The 6,543-nt window shown below is 46.3% G+C and overlaps 1 long non-coding RNA gene across 1 annotated transcript in view; it reads left to right on the forward strand.

The window, feature by feature from the left end:
* LOC144339785 (uncharacterized) overlaps positions 1-6,543 on the forward strand; it is a 35,282-nt gene that overhangs the window by 21,791 nt on the left and 6,948 nt on the right. The gene's annotated exons all lie outside the window — the stretch shown is intronic.

A 6,543-nucleotide genomic window follows, 5' to 3' on the forward strand; every position in this document is an offset into this window, starting at 1 on the left:
CCTCGGCCTCCCAAAGTGCTGGGATTACAGGAAAGTTTTTAGCTTGGAAATCCTCACGTGCATTCATGTTAAAGTTTGCAGAGTGTGCTGGCTGCCTGGTGCGTCACAATGTATCACAGCTTCCCTTCAATCCCCTGCTGGCCCTGCCCTTAATAAGCTCACAGTCCGACAAGGGAGCTGTCCCAGGTCTGTGTGGGACACAGGAGAAAGCCCTTGACTGAAGGGTCAGGGGGATTAGATCCGAGACATAAGGAGCTCATTCCAAGTGTGAGAAAAAGGAGGCAGTATCAATTAGGAGACAGGAGGAATTTCATGGGTCTCTGCCTTACTTTATGGGAGGCCGGGGGGGTAGGTCAGTTCAGGCAGAGGCAGCTGTGTGAAGGGAGGTGGAGAAGGGGCCCTGGGTTCTTCATTCCTGGGTGAATCCCCGGGAGTTCATACTGAGACAGAGCAGAAGCGGGACCTGACTTCAGCTCACCCCAACCAAGGCATTCTTTTTTTTGAGACAGTCTCGCTCTGTTGCCCAGGCTGGAGTGCAGTGGTGCAATCTCAACTCACTGCAGCCTCTGCCTCCCAGGTTCAAGCAATTCTTGTGCCTTACTCTCCCGAGTAGCTGGGATTACAGGCTTGTTCTACCACGCCCAGCTCCTCACCACAAGGGATCCGCCCGCCTCAGTCTCCCAAAGTGCTGGTATTACAGGCGTGGCCCACCACGCACCTGGCCCAACCACGGCATTCTTTCCTGCATTCCCAGTCATCACCAGACCCATACCATGACCTCACCAACGTCATCATGTGGAAACATGCCTTTTACTTAAGAGAGTCCCAGGAACTGACCTGAAGAGATCCAAATATCAAACCAAGGTTGTGGAGTGTCCCACCTTGGGAAGCAATGCTGAACTGATTGACAGCCTTGTTGCCACCCGCCAGACCACAAGGTGGCCCATTACTCAAGATAACCATGGCAACCAGATAATGCCAACCTGCATACCCTCACGTACTTTGCCCAGCCCAGCCTGCATGCCCTACCCCTGATGTCAATTCCCACGCTTTGCCTAATAAAAAGCCTTACTGGCTCTTTTCGGAGAGTCAGATAGAAAAATCTCAATCTCTCTCCCTCTCTCTCCCCCTCTCTCTCATGCTGCCTCCTTTATGTCTGTGCATAAGCTCCAATGAAGGCTTGTTTAGGAAAACTCATTTAGCCTCCTGTCAATTCCTTCCTTCCTTTCTTTTCTTTTCTTTTCCTTTTCTTTCTTTCTTTCTTTCTTTCTTTCTTTCTTTCTTTCTTTCTTTCTTTCTTTCTTTCTTTCTTTCTTTCTTTCTTTCTCTTTCTTTCTCTCTCTCCCTTTCTTTCTATTTCTTTCTCTTTCTTTCCTTCTTTCTTTTCTCTCTCTTTCTTTCTCTCTCTTTTTCTCTCTTTCTCTCTTTCTTTCTTGACAGAGTCTCACTCTGTCACCCAGGCTGGAGTGCAGTGGTGCTATCTCGGCTCACTGCAACCTCTGCCTCCCGGGTTCAAGTGATTCTCCACCTCAGCCTCCTCAGTAGCTGGGATGACAGGCACCCATCACCACGCCCAACTAATTTTTGTATTTTTAATAAAGATGGGGTTTCACCATGTTGGTCAGGCTGGTCTCGAACTCTGGACCTCAAGTGATCCTCCCTCCTCGGCCTCCCAAAGTGCTGGGATTACAGGTGTGAGCCACTGTGTCCCGCCCTCATGTCAATTTCTTTTCTTTTCTTTCTTTCTTTCTTCTTTGTTTTTTCCAGACAGAATCTTGCTCTGTTGCCCAGGCTGGAGTGCAGGCGCGATCTCAGCTCACTGCAACCTCTGCCTCCCAGATTCAAGCAATTCTCCTGCCTCAGCCTCCTGAGTAGCTGGGATTACAGGTGCCCACTACCATGCCCAGCTAATTTTTGTATTTTTAGTAGAGACGGGGTTTCACCATGTTAGTCAGGTTGGTCTCGAACTCCTGACCTCAGGTGATCCACCCGCCTTGGCCTCCCAAAGTGCTGGGATTACAGGCGTGAGCCACCGTGCCTGGCCACCTCATGTCAATTTCTATTGCACTGAGAGCCCAAGGACCCGTGTTTGGGGTAGGTAACAAGACCTGCTAAAGCCTCAGGTCCCCGGGAGTGAAAGTAGCAGTTTAGGAGGCCGGGCAGAACCCTGTGGGTGCCAGGCTGAGATGTTGGACTTAGCCCTGTGGGAAAAAGAGGCCACGAAAGGAACAGTATTGGCTGGGCACGGTGGCTCACATCTGTAATCCCAGCATTTCGGGAGGCCGAGGCGGGCAGATCACCTGAGGTCAGGAGATCGAGACCAGCCTGGCCAATATGGAGAAACCCCGTCTCTACAAAAAATACAAAATTAGCTGGGTGTGGTGGCATATGCCTGTAACCCCAGCTACTTGGGAGGCTGAGGTGGGAGAATTGCTTGAACCTGGGAGGTGGAGGTTGCAATGAGCCGAGATCACACCACTGTACTCCAGCCTGGGCAACAGAGCAACACTCTGTCTCAAAACAAAACAACAACAACAAAAAGTTTACTGCAAGGGTCCTATCAGGAGATGATGAAGGACTGACAGGTACAGCATTTACCAGTGGCCTACTCTACGCTGTCCCTGGGTGAAATTCCTGCAAGACAGGAGGAAGAATACAAAAACTAACGACATTAGCTGGCCATAGTGGCACACACCTGTAGTCCCAGCTACTCAGGAAGCTGAGGTGGGAGAATTGCTTGAACCTGGGAGGCAGATGTTGCAGAGAGCCAAGATTGCACCACTGCACTCAAACCTGGGCGAGACTCCACCTCAAAAAAATAAAAAATAAAAATTATACATGTATATGTGGGTATATATATTATATATAATTTTTAAAAATTTAAAAATTTGCCAGGCACAATGGCTCACATCTGTAATCTCAGCACTTTGGGAGGCTGAGATGGGCAGATGACAAGGTCAGGAGTTTGAGACCAGCCTGACCAATATGGTGAAACCCCATCTCTACTAAAAATACAAAAAATTAGCTGGCATGGTGGCATGCGCCTGTAATCCCAGCTACTCAGGAGGCTGAGGCAGGAGAATCACTTGAACCTGGGAGGTAGAGATTGCAGTAAGCTGAGATCGTGCCACTGCACTCCAGCTTGGGTGAGAAACTTAGTCTCAAAAAAAAAAAAAGAAAATGGAGACGGAGACACACACACGTGGAGAGATATATGTATGTGTGTATATGTTACATATAGACATAAATATAAAGAGATAGGGAGAGAGGGAGGATATGTATCAATCTTCATATTGGCTGAACCTGGGTAAAAGGTAAACAGGTGTTCTTAGTGTTATCTGTGCAACTCTTGTCAGTTTAATTTCAAAATAAAAAGTAAAACAAAAAATAACCAAAAACATGAAAAACTCTGTGTCAGATTCAAATGAGAAGACGACGATGCTGTTAACCAAGTACCAAAAGCAACTGCTAAAACAAAATATGAGGTTCCTAGGTATAAAACAAACAAAAAAAGATATGTAAGATCTTTGAGGAAAAATTAACAAAACTGTATTGGCAGTCAGAGTAAAGAATGCCTAAATTTACAGAGGTATTCCATGTTCATGGATGGGAAATGCAATATCATCATTATGTCAATTCTTCCAAAATTAATCTGTAATTTCTATCAAAATCCCAACATGTTTTAGCTATAATGTGGGTAGAACTTAGTAAACTGATTCCAAAATTTATATGGAAGAGATAAGGATCAAAAAGTCAAGATTTTTGCAGAAAAAGAACATCTGGTACGAGTGTGGTGGCTCACACCTATAATCCCAGCACACAATTTTGGGAGGCCAAGCAGGAGGATTGCCTGGGGCCAGGAGTTTGGGACCAGCTGGGCAACATAGTGAGGCTTTATCTCTATGAAGAAGAAGGAGGAGGAGGAAGAGGAGGAGGGAAGAAGAGGCTGGGCATGGTGGCTCATGCCTGTAATCCCAGCACTTTGGGAGGCTGAGGCAGGAGGATCACTTGAAGTCAGGAGTTTGAGACCAGCCTGGCCAACATGGAGAAACCCCATCTCTACTAAAAATACAAAAATTAGCTGGGTGTGGTGGTGCACACCTGTAATCCCAGCTACTGGGGAGGCTGAGGCAGGAGAATCACTTGAACCTGGGAGGTGGAGGTTGCAGTGAGCCAAGATTGCGCCACTGCCCTCCAGCCTGGTGACAGAGTGATACTCTGTCTCAAAAAAAAGAAGAAAGGAGGAAGAGGAGGAGGGGGAGGAGGGAAAAAGAAGAAAGAAAAAGAGAGAGAGACAGGAAGGAAAGAAGAGAGATAGAACGAAAGAAAAGAAAGAGAGAAAAAGAACATCATGAGACACACACCCTAACAGATATAAAAACATATTATAGAGACATGATAATTAAGACACATTGCTGTTAGAACAGAAACAGTGGAATAGATGAGAGAGCCTAGAAGCATTCACGTGCATATGTGGAAACATGATACAGGATGGAGAAAACAGATGGACTCTTCAAGAAAAGGAGCTGCATCAATTATTATCCATCTGGGGGAAAATTGGATTTCACTTCCCACATAAAAATGAATTCTAGATAGATTAAAAATCTGAATGGGAAAGAACAAAACTAAAACTTCGAGAAGAAAATATGATCTTCAGGGCAGAGTGAGGTGGAAAGTATTTGCTAAAGAAGACCCTATCCTCCAAAAATAATGCACAAATCGTAAAGAAAAAGTGACTTTGTAGAGCACTTTCATAAATAATGACCAAAATTGTTATAACAATAATGACCAGGTATTGCTCACTCTCAATATGGCAGGGACTAGACTGAGTTCCTTAATCCTGACACTCATCCAGGAAGGCACTATTTGCTCCATTTTACAGCTGAGGGAATAAGCACTCAGAGAAGTTAAGGAACTTGCCCAAGTTTGCATAGCCAACGAGGAACCAAATCAAGATTCAAGGGTCTGTCTGACGCTTTCTGTTTGAGTTAACAACACCCAATGTGTGCATTGGGGGAGATACATCCAAAAAATAACTCCAGTACAAAGATGTGTTATTATTTTGGCCTTTTTTTTTTTTTTTTTTTGAGACAGAGTCTCACTCTGTTGCCCAGGCTGGAATGCGGTGGCGTGATCGGCTCACTGCAAGCTCCGCCTCCTGGGTTCATGCCATTCTTCTGCCTCAGTCTCCTGAGTAACTGGGACTACAGGCGCCCACCACCACACCTGGCTAATTTTTTGTATTTTTAGTAGAGATGGGGTTTCACCGTGTTAAGCCAGGATGGTCTCGATCTCCTGACCTCGTGATCTACCCGCCTCGGCCTCCCAAAGTGCTGGGATTATAGGCGTGAGCCACCGCGCCCAGCCTTCTTCATCTTTTTTTTTTTTTTTTTTTTTGAGATGGAGTCTTGCTCTGTGGCCCAGGCTGGAGTACAGTGGTGCTCTTCTGGCTCACTGCAACTTCCACTTTCCAGGTTCAAGTGATTCTCCTGCCTCAGCCTCCCGAGTAGCTGGGATTACAGGCGCATGCCACCATGCCAGGCTAATTTTTGCATTTTTAGTAGAGAAGGTGTTTCACCATGTTGTCCAGGCTGGTCTTGAACTCCTGAACTCAAGTGATCCGCCTGCCTCGGCCTCCCAAAGTGATATTTTGGTCATTTTAAGGACTTTATGGACTCACCCAGATATCCAGTAGGTGTTTTAAAAAATAGCACTATTCGCCAGGCAAGGTGGCTCACATCTATAATCCCAGCACTTTGGGAGGCCAAGGCGGGTGGATCACCTGAGGTCAGGAGCTGGGGACCAGCCTGGGCAACACAGCGAAACCCTGTCTCTACTAAAAACACAAAAAATTAGCCGGGTGCGGCTACATGCCTGTAGTCCCAAATACTTCGAAGGCTGAGGCAGGAGAATCGCTTGAACCCGGGAGGCAGAGGGTGCAGTGAGCCGAGATTGTGCCATTGTACTCCAGCCTGGGCAACAGAGTGAGATTGTGTCTCAAAAAAAAAAAAAGCACTATTCAACTATTAAAAGCCAGACATGGAAGCTCATGCCTGTAATCCCAGTGCTTGCTTTGGGAGGTAGAGCTGGGAGGAGCAATTGAGTCCAGGAATTCCAGCCCAGCCTGGGCAACATAGCAAGACTCCATCTCCGCAAAAAATAAAGTAAAATTAGCCAGGTGTGGTGGTGTATGCCTGTAGTCTCAACTACTAGGGAGGCTGAGGTGGGAGGATCACTTGAGTCCAGGAGTTCGAGGCTGCAGTGGGCTACAATCACACCACTGCACTCTAGCCAGAGAGACAGAGTGAGATCTCGTTTCAAAGAAAAAAAAAAAAAAGAGAATAAAAGAATAGCACTTTTCTTTCTACTTGTCAACCTGGGAAGACAAAATATCTGGCATGTGATGGAAAATAAGAGGAACCACAAATTTGAGAACGTGCCAGACACACATACATACATAGTGATGATCATTAATTCTATAGCCAGAATTCATTGATTCTGTATCCAGACTTTGGCTGGAGGGACCTCAGTGGGTTGAGATTT

Source organism: Macaca mulatta, chromosome 3 (assembly GCF_049350105.2).
Source record: "Macaca mulatta isolate MMU2019108-1 chromosome 3, T2T-MMU8v2.0, whole genome shotgun sequence".
Lineage (NCBI taxonomy): Eukaryota > Metazoa > Chordata > Mammalia > Primates > Cercopithecidae > Macaca > Macaca mulatta.